The 22234-nt window shown below is 37.3% G+C and overlaps 1 long non-coding RNA gene across 1 annotated transcript in view; it reads right to left on the reverse strand.

Moving 5' to 3' along the window:
- Positions 1-13726, reverse strand: part of LOC137861847 (uncharacterized) — a 142784-nt gene extending 129058 nt beyond the window's left edge. Inside the window, exon 1 of the long non-coding RNA XR_011099887.1 lies at positions 13621-13726. This is a non-coding gene — a long non-coding RNA (uncharacterized lncRNA). The remainder of the gene's footprint in view (positions 1-13620) is intronic.
- Positions 13727-22234: the final 8508 nt, after the last annotated feature.

Consider the following 22234-nt stretch of genomic DNA (forward strand, 5'->3'; position numbering starts at 1 on the left):
AGATTGGTAGTGGAGTGGCACAGGCTTCATGTTTGCCTTCCTCCCTGTAGTGCTTTGACTTTTAGGAACAAATATGCACATTTCCCCATTGGTCTCTAGCAAAATACATGAGGAATTTTTTTTCTTTACCTTCCCCACTCCTTTGTGAATTATGGAGTAGTAAGCACATTTTTAAGTACAGCTTTGCAGACAGTGAGATACAGCTCCACTCCGTGCAAGACAAATTGAAGCTCATTTATGAAAGTACATCTAAAAATGCCAAGGGAGTAGACTTATCAAAGAGATGACATCAAGTTGTCACTCATTCTTCGTATATGTACCTGTGATTGAGAAAAGTGTTTTCTTTAATATAACTTGATATTTGAAGAGAATATGACAAAACGAAGTCCCATCCCTTCATCATTTACATTACGCCTTAGGGGTACAAAGTTGATCTAAGACATTTTGATTTATGCCTATTAGTGAAGCTGTACCCACAGATGATCAAAAGGCTTATTCTGATCCCTATAAAATAGTCAATATCACAGTTAGGGAAACCAATTAAGTATAATTAAATTACATCTACAAATGCCATAAATCTGAGATATTTTATGATAAATATCATCTGATACAGCAGCCTTTTTAAAGAGTTCATCCCATTCTCCCTCCTTCTAAAGATAGGCCCTGAACTATAACTATAGGGCATGAAAAATGATGGACATAGGAAAGAAAAGAAGTTACCCTGCTTAAAGACTAACTTAGAGCTAACCTATCAAGCTCTTCTGCTTTCTCATTTGGCATCATACAAGCTACATCATAAAAGAACAAGCATAATGAAAGTACCTTTTGTCTTTAGTTAAATTATATGTATCCTTTGCAAATCAGGATGTTATAGAGGTGTGCAGAAAGGGGAAACAAGTTATGTGCTGCACTGGAATCTAGGAGAGCTCAATGTACAATTTACAAAAGTCACTGTAAGAAAGAAGCTTTGGATGGGACTGAGACAAGAAACGAACAGCAGCCTATTGTAAGCAATGCATTTCTCGTATTTGATGTGGAGATGAGTTATGCAGCAGAATATACATCTAACCATATGAAATTAACTCAGCAGCAAGCATTAAGGGTCAAGAGCCAGAAGTATGCCCCAATGTGCACATTAGCAAGGATCAGATGGTTATAGTGAGATCAATCCTGAATGTGTCTGTTTGGAATTATTAAGTTACCTTTACAACTGCAAAAAAAAGGTAGACAGGCTGCAGATGCCCTAAGCAACAAACACAAAACCAACCAACCAACCAAACAAACAAACAAAATATGGGATTAATGCACTGTTTCAATTTGCTTCAGGAGCAAAGATGTGGAAATTATTTTCACTTGGAGAAAATCCTAGTTAACTACTGACATTAGGGCAGGGAGCAAATTTAAGAACTGCAATTAAGTTTGCCCTGTGTTCAATCTAGTTTGATGTACTCTCTGGATGATGTAAACATCACATACTTGGGCTAGGTGCAAGAAAATTCCAGAAAATACCTATAAAACTATTGTGTAATACTTCTTCCTTAGTACTCTTCCACTTCTCAAAGCCTACAAAGTGCTTATTGAAGGACAGGCTGTAGTGCATTGAGTCAACTGCCTGATACACTGATAATTGTAATTTCTAATACTGTTCTCTTCCGGAAGTTCATGTTCTTCTAGTAGCTTTCATTCCATTTTTCAGGTTGCACCTTCCCTGTGCATAAAATTATCTCCTTGTTCTTGCATGAGCAGAAGATAAGTGATGAAAAGCAACTGGGTATGTGACATTCTAAAGGATGCCCACGCACAGTAGCTAGACTAGCCAGCTCCGTGTCAGAAGTAACCTAAGAGAAAGGGAAGTTACACACACACAGGTCTGGAGTGTACAAAAGTGACCTGAGAGAGCAAGTACATAGACAGCTTGGAGTGTCTTGGTGAGAAAGAAAGGTTTGTAATGTGCCCAGGCATTCTGTAGCTCTCTGAAACAAGCTACTCCACTCAGGTCCCAATTCAGCAAGGGATTTTGGTGAGCAGCTAATTGTAATTGTTTTGACTTCAGTGAAAATGCTCATCTGTTCAACATTAGGCACCTGCTTAAGTTCCTGAATGAATTGAGTCCTACAGAGCTACACATACAAATATGACAAATGTTAGTTCGGGTGGGGGAATGTGCCATTTTGGGACAGATGTTCATAAGCCACTGAGTGCACTGAAGTCAATGGCACTAAACCAGGGTTGAATTTGGCCCCATTTATGTGTTTATACATGCTGCTGCATTATGTCTTTTCCTTTCCTTCATTTTTGCATTCCACTGTCTCACTTCAGTACAAACTGCATGAGACAGAGCCTCCTCAGGGAACAGCTAGAGATTTGAAATTCACATCACTTTTACCCTTAAGCCTGTCAGATGATCAGATAGCCGAGAAAGTGCTAATAGCTTATGCTCTGGTGAAATATGTTTTTCTGTACATGATTACCTTTGTATTTTGTTCCCCTTATCCCTGATTGTCAGCATTTTAATTAAAAGTAGAGGTGTGAGAACATGGGAAAACCTGTCTGCAGAACAAGGCTGACTTTGATTTAAGTTAGTGTACTAAGTTTGTAAATTTGGAAGCCAATTTTCTGCTGCTATCATTTGTTGGAGTGGTACCATGGAAGCTGATGCTGAACAATTCAGCAGTCTTTCTGAGACACCTGTATCTCCGCAAGTATGGCTGAGGGAGTGTAGCAACATTAGCCAGTAAGCCTTCGTGAAACCTTCCAAAGGTGGCTTTAGCTGACTTCTGCTATTTATTGCTTCTCTGACCTAAAGGTTTATGTCACCGCATCAACACTGGGAGACAATGGGATGGCTGCTCAGTTACACCTGCTACTCAACTCCATCACAGCCAATTTACTGGTGAATAAAGGCTCTGCCTCATCAGCTGTATGGCTGGATCAAAGAGGTCCACCTTTCATCTTTCAGAGACTACTGACCTTGTAGACAACACAAGAGGTAGTTTGCCTAACTTCTCAGCTGTTGCAGATCACGTTGTTTTTATGAAAATAGATCCAGTAAGGAGCACATTTGTTTTCATTCAAGCATCTCTGTTCTGGAGTTGTAACTTCCAGAGGAAAATCAAGATGGACAGGTGGATATAGTAACTTCTTTAATAAGCAGAAATTGAATCTCTGCAATTTGTAAGACTCTTAGCCAAGGAAAATGGCATGCTAGTATGTGGATATTCACTCCCCTCTATTGCAGGGGAAGAACTTCTGCAGAAGGATGGGACAAAAAACAAAGGGCTGTAAAAATTTTCATCTGCCAACAAAATACTTGCTATTTTATTTGCCAGCTTCTGTTTTACCTTACAGAAGGTTTCATCACATAAAAATTCCCAGCCACCTAATTTATCAACAACAGCTCTGGCTTCGACAGGGCTAGCCTGTTCAAAGCCACAGCTAAGCACAGTCCTAACCCAGAATTAGATCTCCTCCACATTCCCTGGGAGGCCCAACTGGTAGGAGCCACAGTTACTTATTGGATTCAGCATTGTGTAACTCACTCGCTTCTGCAGATGAAAACTTTGCTCTTGAGACACTTAAGGGTTTTTTAAAAGCAACTAGGCTCTAGTGAAATTTTTAAAAAAATAAATTGTGAAAGAAAGAGAAAGGCTCACACTTCTCCTTGTTCTACGCTTAGGATTATTGCTTTATTTTTCTCAAGATTTTTATGATCACAAAAAATACCTTTTTGATATCAACACAAAATCAGCACTTATAGAAAGGCAAAAAGGTATATTTTATCATATACTAATGCAAGAATTAGATTATATGATTTTTGTTTTTTTTCAGGTGGAGACAGGAAACACTGCAAAATGACCATGCCAGACCACTACCTCAAGACTGAGGTGACCCAGTGATTCAGCCAAAATAAACATGATGAAAGGAAGTAAAATAATATAAAGATGAAAGATGATACAGCAAAAACATTACAAGAGCTAAGCATGAAGCAATAGAATTAGGACATAATAGAATATGATGTGATGGAAAAGAATTAGCCTAATATGGTTTACAATGCTGCTGCATAGGAAGAAGCATTATGATGGTATAAGGGACAAAAGATACTTTTGGACTACACAACAGACATAATGCATAAATGGACAAAACAGAAAAATGCTGCTATACAGTGGAGAGTATTTATATTTTTGACATTTATATTTTAATGATCTTATTCCAATTCTGCATAGCAGAAGTCAATAGCAGTGTTCATATGGAGACATTAACTTAACTGAAGGCACCCACTTGGTGTAAATAACCTGAAGGTCTCATCAGACAGTAATAGTCAGCAGAAACTCTCTCCAAGCACCTCTGCCCACATTTCCAGTGCTATACTGTGGCACTCTCAGTGATGGCAAGACTGATGTGTGACTGGGATTTGGGATCATGATGGAGAGCAACGCTTGACCCCTACCCGTGTGAGCAAAGATGAGACGTGCATGTGAGAATTCCAGTCTATTTCACTGTAATGTACCACACTGTTGGGTCCCTAATAAAGACCAGTACCTCTGCTGTGTTTATGTATTTCTATATTTAAAACAAAGTATAATCACTGAAGTTTAGACAAATCTCAGTTTCAGAATGTTTCTGTGACTTTTAGGATGCTATGTTTTCTTTCTCTGGCAGGAAAGTAGGTTGCTGATATTCTTGGTTCGTCTTTGCTCACAGAGGTAAAATTAGAGGCCTTGAGACTCCTGCTGGTAGAACAAGCTCTCAATTTCTCACTGTCGAAATTCAATCTGATTTCTATCTTTTTCACTAAAAAGCTGTCAACAGAAAATAAGCAATTCCCATCAAAGAGTTATATTAGTTTCTGAGGTATATAAATTCAGCTTGCAGATGGGAGAAAAACTCAAAGTAATGTAAATAGTTTTTTATTTTAATTTGTATTTTCTAGGAAGGAAAACAAAAATATTAATGCAGGGCAGAAGTACAACTCAGCCAAAAGAAAATTATGGAAAAGAAAGAGGATGATTCACAATCAGATCACTAACTTCTTTTCTTACTATGGTGCTGGGTCTGCTTTTCTCTTCCTTATGCCTGTGTAACTCTATTGACCTGGTTATCCTTCATCTACTCTGGTGGAAGCAGGAAGACAGCTAGTCTGCACGTATTTACAATGAATAACACACAACTGAAATCAGAAGCTTTCTTTGCAGTATAGGAGAATGTTAGATCTACCAGTAGTTAGTGGGACTACCTTGGTATGCCAACAATACAACTCGACTTATTGTATGTGCAATAGCAGCATTCAAACACAGAGTGTATAAAGCGGTTGACTTCAGGTATGTAGCACTGACAGTCATACTTTGAAAATCAATTTATGTCCTATTTATAAGGAAACAGATTGTGATATATATATATTTTTTTTTCAACCATTTACAAACTGAAAAGAATGTTTCCCGATTTTTTTTTTTAATGCAATTTTTACATTGCAAAATTTCTCAAGGGAATTTCAGAAGTGGACAGACAGAGCCTCAAGTTAAGTCCATGTTTTCTGTGAAATCTCCACCTTTCTCCAGCCTTTGAGATCATCAGAATTGACCATTTTTCTTTTTTTGTCAGATATTTGAGTAATAAGGTTGTTCAGATTAGGATTCTGTGGTCATCTAAGGTTTTATTTTTCTTTGTTACACAAATTTATTTATAGCTTGTTTCTCTTGAGCACTAATAGTGGATCTGAACAAACAAGTAGTTTAGAGATTTCTTTTCTTCCCCTGCAAGGCAGCTGTGTGAAGTGCTAGCTCACTGTAACAAGTAGCCTGGTACACTCTGGGCTCTGAACTGTGATCCAGTTTAGATTTATTCCTCTTGGCCAAAAAGGTTACTATCCCTGCTGTCCACCCTGTCCTTCTTCTGGAGATTACTTTCCCCAGAGCAAAGGTGGCAGAGCAGGTGGTGTGTCTGCTCCCTTGACACTGCAGTTCACAACCCGGTATATTAACATAAACTGAAACAGACGGTGGGTTAAGTTAATATGCCAGGCTGCAAACTGTGGCAGCTGAGTCTTTGCTACAACTCCCATTCTCCTGACTTTGCCACAGAATTGGTAGCCTCCTTACCAGGGAGGGACAGAGAGCCCAGTTAGAGGCTTAGCAACTGCAGCTAAAGGCAAAAGGAACTATGAATCGGAGCCCTGACCTTTAAGATCTGCTTATTTATTGTTTTCTCATAGATCTTTGCTCTTGTTCATGTTTCATTCATCTTGGATACCTGATAAGAACTTTAATCATTGTTTTTCCATTCATAGCTTTGACTGCTCGGCATTATCTAGATAGCCTAATTAGCTTCAATTTGATCCTTTTTGTTTGCAATATAAAAGATGAATGAAAGAGAATGGTAGTGTTCTAGCTAAGTATAAAAATACGGGTGCAGTAAAGAGCACAAAATTCTTACGTAAACATGGAACAAGAAACCCAATGCGCTACAGAGCATCTCCCAGTACCTCATCCCTGTACTGGATCACATTGCCTATGAGCAGAGCAGCCTAGATATACTCCAAAAAAAGGCAAGTGAGGCAACCATGGCATTTTACTCGATGAAAAGATGAATAAAAGCAAGCCCACAACAAACAATAGCTTGTTCACAATAGCTTCCTTAATGGGAGTTGCATAGGTGCTCTAGTATGGAACACTCACATGGAAGAGAACAGAGTGAATGTAAAGATCTGAGCATTAAACTCAGTGCCTTCTCTCATTTGGTACGTTTGATGCTTGTAATGCACTGGGAATATTTACTATGTAGCATTTAATGGCACTTAAAATCAAACTTTCTCCCTGTGGTGTGCTGAGGAAGTGCCCACTGTATAATCGAAAACCTGTAAGAGGAGTAGATTAATCCACAGCTGCTAATGGCTTTGCTTTGCTTTCCCTGACATTCCTTATTCATCGAAATATATTGCTTTCTACATGAAAAAATATTTATCAGACTGGAAGACACACTACAAAGCTTCTTTCCAGGAGGGATTAAATGACCACAAATCTCATAACTCTCTGGAAAAAAATGCAGAACTGTACTTTATCCTTTTTTTTTTTTTTTTAATACCCAAATTGTCAAGAAAAGAAGAACTGAGGAAGAAAGCAGAAGCCCTTGACATTTATCTCACAAATGTTTAAGGCATTTCAAGATGAACAGCCGTAACTGCAAAGACAAATAAAATGAAACCCTATATAAAGAAAAGTTTAAGTAAATTCAGATATTTCAGTGAGTTCCACCATTTTTCAAGAGAGCAGGTCCTGTGTTAAGATTCAGGAAAATAAATAAGATCTGAATTTAGGTCTATGCTTTGTCACAGAATGTGTGTGTGGCTTCAGGCAAATTCCTTCAAGCTAGATTTCAAAAGTACTTACATGCCCAAGGAAATAAACAGACGTGAGTACTTTGTCTAGGAAACAAACATCTTCATACATCTGAAAATCCTACTTGGCACCACGGCAGCCATTTGACTCTTTAAGTCCCCAGCTGTCTATAAAAGATCCAGCCCTTAATCCCTCTAAATAGCAAGAACAGTTTTTTTTTTTTTCCTATTTTTTCTGTCCTGTCTATTTATTTTGCAGCTCAAAGCAGGGCTTCTCTTACTAAATACAGCCATGTCCTCTAGCCTTCTCCATAAACAGCAATGAATAATCACCTGCATACTCAGGGCTGTAGTCAAACTATTCCAACATCCTGGGGCTGCAATACAAGAGCAGAAGTCTCATGAGAAGAGAATGAATGATGCAAAAGATGCAACTCCAGTTTGTGTTCTCATGGAAATACAGCACTTTGGTTCCTGATGACACAGAAAGCTGAAGTGCAGAAAGAAATGAGAGTGTATGCCTTTGTGTATATAAGAATGGAGTGAGGGATGGGGAGATAAATCACTTATTTTATTTTGTTTTATTTTAATTTTTCATAAAAGCTTTAGAAGAGATTTGATTCCTTTTTGCACTGAGTTGTGGCATCATGATATCAAAGTATACCAAGGAAAACCCTGCAGAAAATCTATGCAAGAATTGTAACAACAGACAGTAATTGTCCCTTCCTGCACATGCTCTCCTTTCGCATCTCATCATTGCCTACAACTGTGGATGTCTCAGCATCATGGGGAGAAGGGAGGGCAGAGCAGCCTCATAGTGAACCTAGATGATGTGCCACAGAGGCCTGTGATGTGCTGGCTGCTGCTGCTGATGGCAGGGGAGCGAAAGTCCTCTCGGTACCCACCAACAGCCCACTCCCACACACAGCACAGCACAGGAATACCCACTCACAGGACCAGCAAGCCTCTGAGTGTGTTAGAGCTGAAGAAAATCTGATTCCCAAAGAAAAAAAATGAAGAAACCTGAAGAAAATTTTCTTAACCCAACAGGTCTGCAAATGCATTGGAAAGGTATGAGTAAGATGTACAACAAACAAACATAAAAATATGAACAAGAACTCTGAAATGAAAGGGAAAGGAGGCTCTAATCCTAGCTCTACTACAAAGGATTAGCAGTTGGGAATGTTGAGCAATCCATTTCTGCACTCCAGAGCACACACTATACATGTACAGCTGGTGTTACAGAGTAAAAAAAAAGTTCCCATTCAACTTGTACTTCAGAAAGCAGAACAATTCCAAACCTTATTAGGGTTTGTGTTTTTCAAACACTTGCAGCAGCTTAAATGGCCTGAAAATTTCTGCTACTTCTGAAACCAGTAGTGAAACTTTTAGCTTGATTCATGACTATATAGGATTGGTTTGGGAGAGACATAAATTGCTCAAGAAAGTTCCCGTATTGACATTTTAGTCTAGATATCTGAACAGAAACTTATTAATGGCCTTTTATGCACTGACTAGGAATAATCAACTGATGCACAAATATTTGTAGAACACTTGAAAATGGACTGCACCAATTCTTCATTGTTGCAATGAAACAAATTTAATAATTTTTAATATCCTTACATACAGCCATGTCAAACTCACTTGAAATCCTTTTCCAGCAAGAGAATTAACCTTCTGAAGAAATGTAACATAGCTTGATTTTAATCACGCTGTCCCATGTAACCCCTTCTTAAGAAAAGCAAGGTATTGCGTTGGGCAACTGTTAGATGAGTGCACAAATGATGGAAAAATTGCACTCAGTGAGCAAACATCAGCTGTCAAAATCTGAGGCCATACCACATGTGATCCCCCAGGGCACTGCTCCATGTCTAACCCAATTCACTGTATTCATTGACACCTTGGTGTAAAGGAAGATAGAGTGCACTGCGTAATTGTGGATGATGCAAAGCACTTTGGATGACAGGATCAGAATTCCTAATGATTTTGACCCTTTTGAGAGTGGAGAGATGGTCTGAAAGCAGTGAGATGAAATTCAGCAAAGACAAGCACAAAGCATTATATGTAGGAAGGTGAAATAAAATTGTAATTACAACACTGGGAAATAAGTGGCTGAGGCTACAGCAGGCCATGAAATGTTTATGGCTGACCACTTTGGATTAAAAAAAAAAAAAAAAAAAGAAGACAAATGTAGCTCAGGGATGTAATTATAAGACACTCATACAGAACACCAGTGAGATAATTATTGCACTCTATAGTCCGTAGGAAACCTCATCTAGAATACCTGGTCTTCACACTAGGAGATATGCTGACAAATTAGACAGACTCTGGAGGACAGCAACAGAAATTACTAGGATTTTTGAAAACATTACTTATCACGAAAGGTTAAAATAATTTGATTTGTCTGAATGAGAAAAAAAAATGACAGAGAGGGGACACGATAAATGTCTTCACAAATGTAGAAGGTTATTACAAAGGACATGGTGATCAGTTGTTCTCTATGTAAACTGAATCTTATGCAAGAAGAAATAGACTTAATTTTCAGCACAGAAAATTTATGTTAGATATCGGAAGATCTATGGTAACTGTTAAGAACAGTTAAAGACTAAAACAAGTTACCTAGAGAGTCCATAAGATCCTCCTCACTGAAAATTTTTATGAACAAACTAAGGAAATCTTTCCTAGTGGTAATACATATTTACCAGCTCTTTCATTAGATTGGGAAACAGAAGACCTACTAAATACTTCCAGCTCTGATTTTCTATGGCTTTTCACAGTTTAAAAGTCTGTGACATTTAAAAAGACTGTAATAACCATTTGCAATAGATTAAGCTAATATTGCAAAGAAACCTAGTTGACAGGATCAGCCTCACTACTACTTTGTTAAAGGTCTACCCCTTTTCCCAACTTGTACATTGTATTTTTCTGAAAAATATACCAAATTCCTTTTATATACTTCATAATGATAAATATAGAGAAGACATCAGCCTTACCACTAAGGTAAAATTGGTGTGACAAAAACTGAGATCTACTCTATTGAATCATGCTTTGTAGATACTCATTTTAAATTCACAAACATCTTCATTTTATCTTAAAAGTAAGCCTAGTTTTCCATTAATTTGTGAACAGATTCGACATAGCACTGCTGATCACAAACAAATGCAAGATACCATCCAACTCTATACCAGCAGAACAGGAGGTAGTAGAGCATATTTCTTAATCAAGACTATTGAAAATACCACAACTTTAGAATAGAAATTATAGAAAAGGTTAGCATATGTTTGCCTTCCCTTTTCTTAGCCTCCTTTTACAATTACATATGCTGCCTCATTCATTTCAATGATTCTGCTGTACTTAATGCTGAACAGGTCAACATAGCTGTGTGACAAAGGCACAGAATGGAATTTCATCTCCACTGCAGCTGATGACAATACCCCTATCAACTTCACAAGCTTTCACTAACAGCCTTCTACATTTGTAGGTCCTGACTGCAAATCTGCATTTTTGACCATTCTTTGATCTGCACGTATTACACTGTTTGCCTGGAGAAAGAAAAATCAACCATCTTGGAACACTTCTGTCAAGAGTATACTGTGTAATTTATTTTAGATTGCCTAGAAGTGACAACCCATATAAAGCTTATCAAACAGAGCTCTTGCTTACCTCAAATGACAAAACACAAGTAGTTCCCTTAGATGGGGCTGAGGTGCTCCACACTGACTTGTCACACTGATTCTTCTCTTTCAATAGGGCTGCTAAGATATGTTAACATTTCATTTGTCATTTTGCAAGCTTCAGAAAAGTCAATGGAGAACCTAAATACAAGTGTTAAAGCAAATACTTAATTTTCATTTACGTGTCAGGATAACAGGAAAATGACTTGTAAAGACCAGGAGCTCATATGCTCAGCCTGCAATACACAGTTACGGGCAATTGAGGCCCAACCCAACAATGTCTGAAAAAGTTTTTCATACTGCATAAGGGAAGGAAATGAAGAGGATGATTCCTAAAAGGTTTCTGTCTTTGTCTAGCATGATACAAATCATCCCTCTGAAGCTTACAGATTATTAAGATAACAAGTAAATAAATAAAATGTTGTGATTCTATTTTTTTTCAGTCCAACATAAAAGGTATAGCTGAGTAAAAGTTATGTTACCAATTACACAATATTAGAATACTGAAAATTACTTCTGATCTAAGCTATATGGAGAGAAATAGAATATACTTTCTTCAAAAATTCTTGGCTATATTTTTCAGTGATCTAGATCCAGGATATTCTCAGATATACCTACTGAGACACCCACTGTTTAAAAAGAAAATAGAACAAATTTTCTCTGAATATGACAAGCATTAATATTAATTTGCCCTGTTACTACTTGAGAAAAAAATCTGCTTCATAATCTCTGTGACCTTTTCTTACTAGCATTAGTATTCTTGATAAAGTCTAAATACTACCTGCTCACATAAACATTGTGCTATTTCTTCACTGCTATGACAGACAGTTTCTCAGCTGAGCATCCAGAGGTGAACGGGTTGGTAAATGTTTCATGCATAGGATTATGTCTAGATAATTTAACTCCACAGGATATATGAAAGAAAGAATAAAGACTAAATGTTGTAACGTCTTGGCTTGTTTTCTTCTTTTACAAGAACTTCAGAACCCGAAGAATGAATTATTTCCTGTAGACCCACGAAATATGCAATCAAGAAATTTGAAAAACCTTCCTAAACAGAAAAAAAGGAGAACTATCACCATCATGGCAGCTGATATGCAAGGAAAGGCAAGGGAAATATGTTGTGCAATTGCACATTCTTTGTGATCTCTTTGAGAAAATTACTAAATTGCACTGGATCTGGATTAAAAAAGAGGTGATTTAGGAGCTCCTGTAACTCTGAGCTGTCATAGGCAAATGGTATCACATCTTTTAATAACATCACGTAGTTAAACAACAGCAGCTGCAGACTGGGAAGGCTGTGTAAAATCCTAGAAAATGCTCTGCAAAAACAATGTTGGAGTGTCAGCTGCTAAGGTAGTTTCTCAACATACACTAGTTATGCCTTACTGCATAGCAGGGCTAAATCATGCATATACATGACAAAAATATGTCATATGTGGTGATGTATTAGTATTAAGGAATGAAGATGTACTCAAATGAGAATATTCATGGACCCTGTGCTAACTCTGTCTTTATAGATTTAAACAGATACAGTGGCCCATCCAAAATACCGAGTTGAGTAGGCACAGAGAAAGTTCACCAACAGGGTAGAGGGAAAACATGAAAATACATGAGAAAATATGCCAAAACTGTAAGTGCAAAAGCAAATTCACAAAGAGGAAATAAACAACATGCAAAAGAAGACCTATTGATACTGCAGAGGAAAAATATGATAATGGAAAATGCCCTGCATATGAGGTCATAAGCAATAATTGTAGCAAGAGAAAACATTATGTCAAAGGTTGTAGATGAAAAAACCCAAAGTACAAAGGCATCATATCAAGGAAGTAGGCAGTGACTCAGGGGATGAGACTTTGCATGTCCAACATTAATGCAGCACAAAAACAAATAAATGCTTTATAAAGCTCAGACTAGCATAAGATTCAAGGGCGGGCACAGAAACAGCCAGAAAGCTGAATGCCAATGAGACTGTAGAGCATCAGAGATTCTGCTGGCCTGTGAAGTCTTACTTAGGCTTAAGTGAGCAAATAAATAAATAAATAAATAAATGATGGCGAAATTGCAGCATCCTGTACCAAATTAAAATTGCACTGCTGTACAACCATAGTGCTACTAGGATAATGTAAATTATAATCAGAATACCAAAAAAAAGTACATAGACCAAAGTATGGATCGTAAAAATACATGAGAGATGGCTACCAGCTGAAATAAGTGAACTTAAAAACCTAGAGAAATAATTAATAAAGTAAACAAACGAGCAAAACACAAATAACCCAGAGCAGGCAATTCTCTATGGTATCCCTATAGAAAAATTACTAAGCTGTATTTGAAAGACTGGGACGTCTTCCAAGGATGTTACACCTGGAAATAAATTGAACAATTCAGACTGTACAACACCTGTCTTGCAGAACACCCATTGCATTAAAACAAACAAAAACCCAAAATACTGGGAGCAATAAAGCAAATGAGGAAAAACAAAACGAAACAAAACAGCCCCATCATTGCTAAATAAATATCAAGGCAGTCATTGAGAATACTAAGCAAGCTGTGAATTTGCAAAGGTCCAAGGAATTTCAACAAAGTACTAAGCCGAGCTAATTACCAAATACTCACGTCTGCAGAAACCTGCTTGGTTTAACAGAACCTATTATACTTTTAAGATAGTCACTAGCTAGACTAGGAGAACAGCAACCTCTACACACACCAGACACAGCTTCCCTGTGGCAAGTAGGAGGCTATCAGTTCTCCTGGTCAGACCTAACAGGGAAAATATCTGATCGCACACAGATGGAGCAGACAGCATTATGCAGGCAGTTATGGGTTCTTAACGCAACTTTGTATGTTTATGAGAAAGAGTCAAGAAAATTAGCAAGAAGCTAAATAAGATTAAGATAAAACTGTAAGAAAACAGTGCATTTCGTAGCTTCACAAGGGCTATGAATCCTTCCCTAAACAAAGAACAAGAATTGATGGTCTAAAGAAATCATGTCAGACTGAAGACTATTAAGATTCACAAATAATATGCAAAAACTCTTTCCATTGTCTTAGTTGTTTGTCTTCAGGACATTTTCTGGTCAAAAATTCTGTATAAACATAATTATTGCTCACATTCCACAGTACCAACCTATCGAAATATATACTGAAGAAAATGGTAACAAGAAATGGAAAGTCAGAAAAGGAAAGGCTGCTGGTTATCTTAATTCAGGTCACTATTTCAAATGGCTCAATGGATTTGCATGAGAAAACTTCAATCTGCATGCTAAGCATGGAGAATCTTTGTAAAAGAAAATGACGTAATTGTCGGTGCCTTGAGCACATTCATCCGTTTTCCCTCATTGGGGTTTGGCTGCCTGGGCTCGAGGCCAGCTTCAATTGTGCAGCTGTGTGGCTGGGCAAGCTGCTTGGAAAGTCTCACCAAACTCAGGAGCTGCTTTTAAGCTCAGGCTCTCATCCTTGGTCACTGCCTGAGCTACATGGCAGCCATGACCATGCCTGGCCACGTACCCCGCTGATCCAGCCCCGGACCCTGACACGCAGGTTGAGCTTCCCGTCTGGATCTCACACCTGGCTCCTCTCTGTGGGCCTGGCTGACAACACAGCCTCTTGACTGAAGCAGGTCGCTGTCACCTGTCTCCTTGCTCCTCAGGCCCTGCAGGACTGTCCCTGTGCTGGCAAAACACCTGCCCCTGCCTGCCTTGCCATCATGCCCAGAGCCCACATCATTCCGTACAGAGCAGAGCTTGCCCTTGCTGCTTGCTGGTAAAAGCCACCAGGAGAATGCTTTTATTACTTCGACACTAGCTCTCCCCAAACCTCCAGTTTATGCTACTGAAATCTCAAGAACCAGCTTCAGACACAGGCATGTCCAGAAAGGAATCAGGTCTGTTTGTCTGCCTGCTTATCCTGCACAGAACAGGACTGTGCCATCCTACACATTACAGATAGAGAATTATCAGGAAGCATCATCCAAGTCCATTATATGCCAGGTTCAAGACAGGGCTTGGAAAGAACCCAGGAATGCACTATAGACAAAGATTTACATGTGCTGTGATCCATCATCCTGTTCAAACTGCCAAGCACTGCAAGAGTAGCCCCACCTGCCACTTGACAGCATCAGAATTACTTTGATTATTTGGACACATAAATTGCTTCAAATAAACAGATAGGAAAATCACAATACTGCTTTCACACAGCCAAATACAAAGCCTCTCTCAAGAACACATCGATCTAGAACTTTTTTTTTTTGGATCCAGAAGGCTACACAAGCTGGATTAAATTAACAACAATATTTAAGGTCTGGTGGATAGATGTAATGCTTAAAAAAAATGCAAGCCAAACAACAAAAGTAGTGACTTTTATAGCACCAAGACCCAGACTGAAACAGGAACAGGGGTTTTACAACAAATCACATATAAAATGCCTCGTTCTTATAGACAAATCAGACTTCTGTAAAGTAGATGAACTGACAGATGTGGCTGTAGTGACAGTAATAAGCAAAGCAATACAGCATGTCAGTAGTTTGATGGCAGAACTGGGTTTCCTTGCTGTGAGTTCCTGTTATTTTCCTGGGCATGAAAATTGAGATTCATCTTATTATCAGCACTTCCATAATCAGTCAGTCAAAATCAAAGCTGAACCAGCATTACAATTTCAAAACTTCTAGTAAAAGGATGTGCTAAAAGCCTTATCATAACTTAGGACAAATCATTCTTAAGTGGAGAGTCAGTCCCATAGAAAGCCCAGTAAATATGCTGATGTTGAGATAGGTACGTGCAACCATGCCTGCAGTGTTACTAGAACTCCTGGTGGTTGATGGGTAATGCACCAGAGGAAGAAAAGACATGATAACATCAAAATTCAGTCTTGATAACACACTTGATCAAACTGTTCCTTATTTACCCAGTGTTGTGGCGGATGGATAGCACTTTCCCCCAAATCACATATACATTCACTCAATGGCAAAACAGAAAAAGAGAAGGATTGAGTGCTCCTAAGTCCTCTGAGAGAAAAGAGGAAAGGCATTTATGTTCAGAAGGTGCCTTGTGTTTGTGAAACAGATATTTCCCCACAGCCTTACAACAGGACTGGTAAGATTTTGATCACCCCCAGACACCATCAGCTGGTGACTTTAAGGAGCTATATACTGTCCTTTGGTAGCTTACCTCTCCTTAGCCAAATATTTTGGGTTCCATTTAGAGGCAGGTAAATCCTCCCACAATAACAGAGACGTGCTAAGGTGCCTTACTTGTGAATTCTGGATTTCATTTTAAGGGTGAAGTGTTTAAAAATCAGATGTTACACATCGAGTCCTTCATTAGATTTCTTAAGAGTATGTGCAGACTGCATACATTTGTAATTGTGGAGAGGTAGGAGTAAAGTACCTTAAAATGAAATAATTAAAGGAGGCACTGAAATGCACAGAGATAGAGATAAAGCCAACAGGACTGTGAGAGATAATAGTTATCTGCAGTAATAAACATAAAGTGAGAACAATTCATGACTTGTGATAACATTTAATGTATGATATAAATCAGATGAAGAGAGTACAGTTGAAAGATGGAAACACATGCACAGCTAGACAGAAATAAAGAAAATATAAAAAGCCTTTTGTTATCTTCAGCTTGTAATTGCGATAATGCTTGTCTTTAATGATACACCCTTAGAGTGGCTCCTGCACTTAGCTGAAGGCTGTAAGAAAGACACACTAAGATCCAAGTTTATGGATATGCCTGATCAGCACAGGTCTACGTTAGCCACTCCTAAGCCTGTTGCTTGCTCAGACACACTCAAGGCACTGAACTTATGTTTTATGCCTGGCACTCTGAAATATTCAGCTGTAAACCTGTATACAAGTTAAGGATTCATAATATGTAGGCAAATGATAAATTTCTTGATGTTGTCAAAGTCTGATATGTCAAGTAAATTTACCTCAATATATTCAGACATATTTGCTGAGCATAACCTAGTTTCATGTGTGGTCATCTCTATGAAACAGGACTCCAAGCACAGGAAGATCAGCCTTCTCAGATCAGTACTGGATTTGTGGACTCCATTCACTGTATCTTGGCAACTTCCTTTCAAGGCACTTATTGCAAAAGAGATTCATATTTCTAAGGCCTAACTACACCTACAATGGTGAGCTAAAAAAACATAAGAATGATGCAGAGATGCCACGTGACCAGTTGTGTCAGTCTTTCTTTAAGAATGCCATTGCTGTTACAGGTGGCACTGCTTGAAGGCAGAAGGCAGCAGTTCCTTATCTTCATGGCAGGAATAACATGCACAGAGAGAGAAAAAAAAAAAAAAAAAAAAGGCACAAAGAAAAGAAAAATCACAATGAAAAAAAAAAAAAAAGAGAAAGATATTGAAAGAGGTAAAATACCAGAACTTTACATGTTGCCTTAAAACTTCTGTCATTGCTTCACACATTTTCTAAACCTGTAGAAGCATCCTATAGATGTGATCTCTTATAAGAGGAAAAACAGAATGAAAACTTTAGCCTTAGATTAATTATGAATTTCATGGCCTTACTGAAAGGATATTTCAGGTGAGTCTCCATAGCAATCTGCTTTGTAGCTGGTATCATTAAATAATTTCAAATTAATGACTTGGCTAATGGAGCAGGCATTAAATTCACAATTAAAGCTGGGGTGGAAGGGACAGCAAATCTGCTGTAGGACAGGAAAGGAATAAAAATGTTAATACCAAACTGGAGAAATGTTCCAGATATGCCCAGTATAATTGCTGAGGGATGAGAACAAACCTCTGCACACAAGCAGAATTAAGAGTCGTGCAAGGCAGGGAACAGCTAGCTGAGCAGAAGTTCTACAGAAAACCTAGGGGTGTTTACTGTTTATCATAATCTGAACACGAATAAATAATAATATGCTTATGAAAAGCATGCCATAAGTTTGGGGGGGTGAGAACAGGCTCTAAAACACTGTTTCAATTTTTTTTCAGCAGTACTCACACTTCAGCCAGAGTGTTGGATTGGACACTGGGTGGCAGTATGGCAAGAACTAAAGCAGAGCAAGGAGAAGAAATAGAAATACAGAGGACTTTTCAGGAAAAGTGAATGAATTGGGGTACTTTAGCCTGAAGAAGGGTGAGGCAGAATATAGTAACAGCTTTCATATGTAAAAGTCAACTGCAAGGAAGAACAAGAAAATGATTTGTAAAGTATACATGTGAAAGATGAAACAAGAAGTACTGGACTCAAATTGCACCACAATTCAGGCTAGACCATAAAAAAGCTTTTGTAGAGTAAGGACAGTGAAACAATGATGAAATAAATTGCCAGAGGACAGTATAGTACTTTCGCCTTTGGAGGTATGTAAAACAGGTTAGCCAACCATTTACCAGGAACAACAAAGAAAGGAGTGAAATAAGATGACTTCCTGAGTCCTTCTCAGCCCTCATTTTCTATTTCTTTACACTTCTCAGCTACTTAGTTTCCATGATTCAAAGAACATAGTTCTCTAGTATTCTGCTCTTCCAGTTAAGCTTTTATCTACATATTCAAAAATGCTGTGACTTTCCATGACACTGACTAAGCACAAGGAACTTGCCATGAATATATATAGACAGGGAATTTTCATATGACTAGTGTTTGAACATTGAAAGTCATTCTCAGAAAATCTAATAGTGTCCCCACCACTACTGGTGCTTTTGAAATAAAAAGGCAAATCTTAATTTCTCTTGGCAGTACTTTTTTTTACTGCCATGTTTACAGCAGGGTGTACAATGCAGTATTTTATTTAAAAAACACACATACACTTTTCAAAATTCAGGTTGGTGAAGGAGAAGCAGGAAAGCATACCTTAGTATAGACAGTGCTTTAAAGGATCTTAAAGAAAATAGAATCACCTGCAAACACAACTTTAACATTCTTTGAAAATACTTTTTATCTGCCCCAAAGTAAAAAATTTAATTGAGAATAAGACACTTTGGGACCCCTCAGCTTTAGAATCCTAAATATTTTTTAAACTCTGATTACGCATGATGATAAGAATGCCAATATTCCATAAAGAATTTAAAATTTAATCAAGATTTTTTTCATTCTTATTGGACTTCAAAAATGAATGCTTTGACTGTTCACAAACAACTACTTAACCATTACTTCAGTTGTGTCAGCTCTTAGTTTACTCTCCATTATGAAAGGAAATACTCTTTTCCATTAAATTTTCATGTGCCTTCCATGTATATTTTTGACAATATTTTGACAAATATTTTCAGTTTTGATTAAGAGGTAGTAGAGTAAAAGCCAGTCTCCCCTTGTATTTCAAGAAAAGCCCATGGAAGTCAAGGTCTTTTGAAAATTTCTGTCTATATATTTGCTTTCTTGATAACTATCCTGAATTGTGAAAAATTCTGTACAGTCCTTTATTCACTGGTAAAATATTACTAAGACTTTTTAATTTAGTGTCTCCAGCAAGCATTTAATTCAAATTTAGCAAGCCAGATACCACTTTTTAATTAAATATGAGATGATTGTTAAAAGAGAACTTACTAAGCATTTAGAAGATAAATCTAATAGTCATGTAATTAGCTCAAAATTACATAAGCAAGAAATGCCTAATCCCATTCTTAGTAGCACATGGACTTTGTAAGGAATTTGCAGATTCTTAATTAGCAGTTATCAAAATAGCCTACAGCCAGACAGGTTTCTATTAATTGTTAAAATAGTGATATTTAATGAGCTTGTTAAATGATAATACACGTGGGACAATCAACTCATTTAGTTTCTAAGTATTCTGTTGTAATTCCTTAATGTCTTTATCAATAGATTATATTGTCAGTTTGTCCAAAGCAACCAGTGTTTTTGCATTGTTGAATTTTTAAGTTTGTAAAGAGGCACCATTTTCAGAAGTAGGAGCTTAGTTGCTTTTAAATACTGTGAGTCCATGTTCACTATTGAAAGTTATGATCACAACAGTTTAAGATTTAACTTATGGGCAGAAGGGAGAAACCTTGCCAGTTAATTTTTGTTCGCAGACCTGAACTGTTCGCCTTCCATGAACAAGCTACAGTCATAAAGTAACTCTATTAGAAATTATTTCCTTTACAGTACCTTTCATTTTTCCTTCCCACACCATTACAAAGAAGGTGTTTTTTGGGGGAAGCTTAGGTTTTGTTTTTGTTTTTTTGGCATGAAGCATGGCTCTATACTTAGTACTTCAAGAAGACTTTATTCCTCTTTGCTAAGACTGTTTACAGTTTCTTTTATGATAGCATTACCTAGAATAACTTCCTTCCCTTTGCTTATTTTTCAGCAGCATAATGACAAGGTCTAACACTTAATTTTCTAGCACTGTAGCTGAAGTAATCAAGGATGTGCTTATCACCAATGGAAGAAAAATATATTGGTGATAGTATATATAATTACGAGGCCTGATTTCTGAGCCAGTGAATGAGCAGGACTCTGTAAGTCTCCAAGCTTCCAAGTTAAAACTGTCTGCTAACAGCAAGTAACACAGGATGTTGTTTATAGACAGAAAAAAGATTTGCTAATGCAAGAAACATTAGCAGAGAAACAGTATTTGTACAGCATTAAAGAAAATTAAACAGTTTGTTTAGAGTTCAACATTGTAGAAGCACCAGTGCTCTACCACAATGCTCTTAGAAGAAGCATTGAAAGAGAATTATTTTTTCCTTCACTTTTTTCCTTCACTTACTCAAAAAAGAAGGGATCTCTGCATTTGCTCTTCAGTCCACAAATAAAAGGAATCATATCGGTGTAAAAAAGTTTTAGGAGGGAAACAATTGCCCTACCTAGTCTCTTACAGTAGGGATTGGCTTCCAAATATATTTCCTTCAGAGTGTCCTTTAGGACTCTAACTGTGAGAAATTACTTCAGCCCAAATAACTCATAGGAAATGTCTTTTTCTGCTTCCTCTTTTTTTTTTTTTTTTTTTTTTTTTTTCTTTTATTAAAGAGCTGGTAGCTTGAAAAGAGGGCACTAACCCATGGCCCCTAGCCACAGGAGGTTAAATTAATTAGAGGATTTAGAACACTTAGTATTATACATTACGCAGCATGCTTCATACATTACGCAGCATGCTTAATTCTGAAGAGCTCAAGCTACAGTTACTGTTGTTAACTATAGAGTGATTGGTGCAATATTGTCTTTCTGTTTGTAGGGGAAACAAGATAGTATCTTGTCTTATATCTGATACAGCTGCAAACAAGGAATAAGCTTTTCAGCAGTGAATTGTTTCATGACATCTGACAAAGAAGCAGGTAACTCCAAATTAACAACAGGTTACAAACAATTCCAGTTTGACATATTCCATCACCAGCAAATGGATACCTTGCAAGTTAAATGAGGAACAGTGAAAAGATTGATAGGTTCTTAAGTTTCCATTGTTCATGCCTGAGTCTGAATTACACTGTGCATTTGGAAAGAATTCTTACTGTTTCATAGCACAACAAAGCTGGCTGTCCTGGCAATGCCCTGTAGATCACAAATGACAATGTCTATTCAGATTGCATATTGATGTGTACACATTACTTTAAATGGCATTTATTATTTCCCAAGTAGCATGGGAGTCAGTGATGTGGTAATTCATTTAATTTGTTTAACCTATTTAATATACTGAAGACACTGTGCAAGTACTTGTCAGTCCATTAGCTGCTACCATTCTAGGGGCTGTTTCATCTATATTTAAGCCCATTACTTCCCTAAAATGTTTGTTAAAATTGACTATCTAATTTATTAAGTAAAAGTAACAATGATGCATTTCCTTATTCATTGTCTGAGATGGATAGAAATTGAGATGTGATCAGTAATCAGTGAATGACAAAGGAAGTAAGTGTTACCATATTCTGCAAATAACCCTGGCAATGAACACACTGAAATGATCCTCTATAAATAATGCAAGAGTAAAAAGCAATACATCATCATTATGGACAGAAGAGTTCTACAGACAACTCTTTATGATCACAAAGAGAGAAATAAGTACATCCAGTACTATCTGTGGTAAATGTATTTATGGCAGTGATAAAATGCATGTTTGTGGGTAGAAAAGTGAAAAAAAGATAAGGAATGAAATATGGTTTTAGTTTTCATTTATTTCCTTACATTTGAAGTTTGACATCAAGAACATTATAGGCAGAAGCTTAAATATTTATTTTAACAATATTCTAGAGAATTAATTTCATAGGTATTTAAGAAGTGTTTTAATGTTTTTAGGATTTTGTGTCAATAGCAGCAAGAATTTCGTGAAAT

Source organism: Anas acuta, chromosome 10 (assembly GCF_963932015.1).
Source record: "Anas acuta chromosome 10, bAnaAcu1.1, whole genome shotgun sequence".
In the NCBI taxonomy this organism is placed as follows: domain Eukaryota; kingdom Metazoa; phylum Chordata; class Aves; order Anseriformes; family Anatidae; genus Anas; species Anas acuta.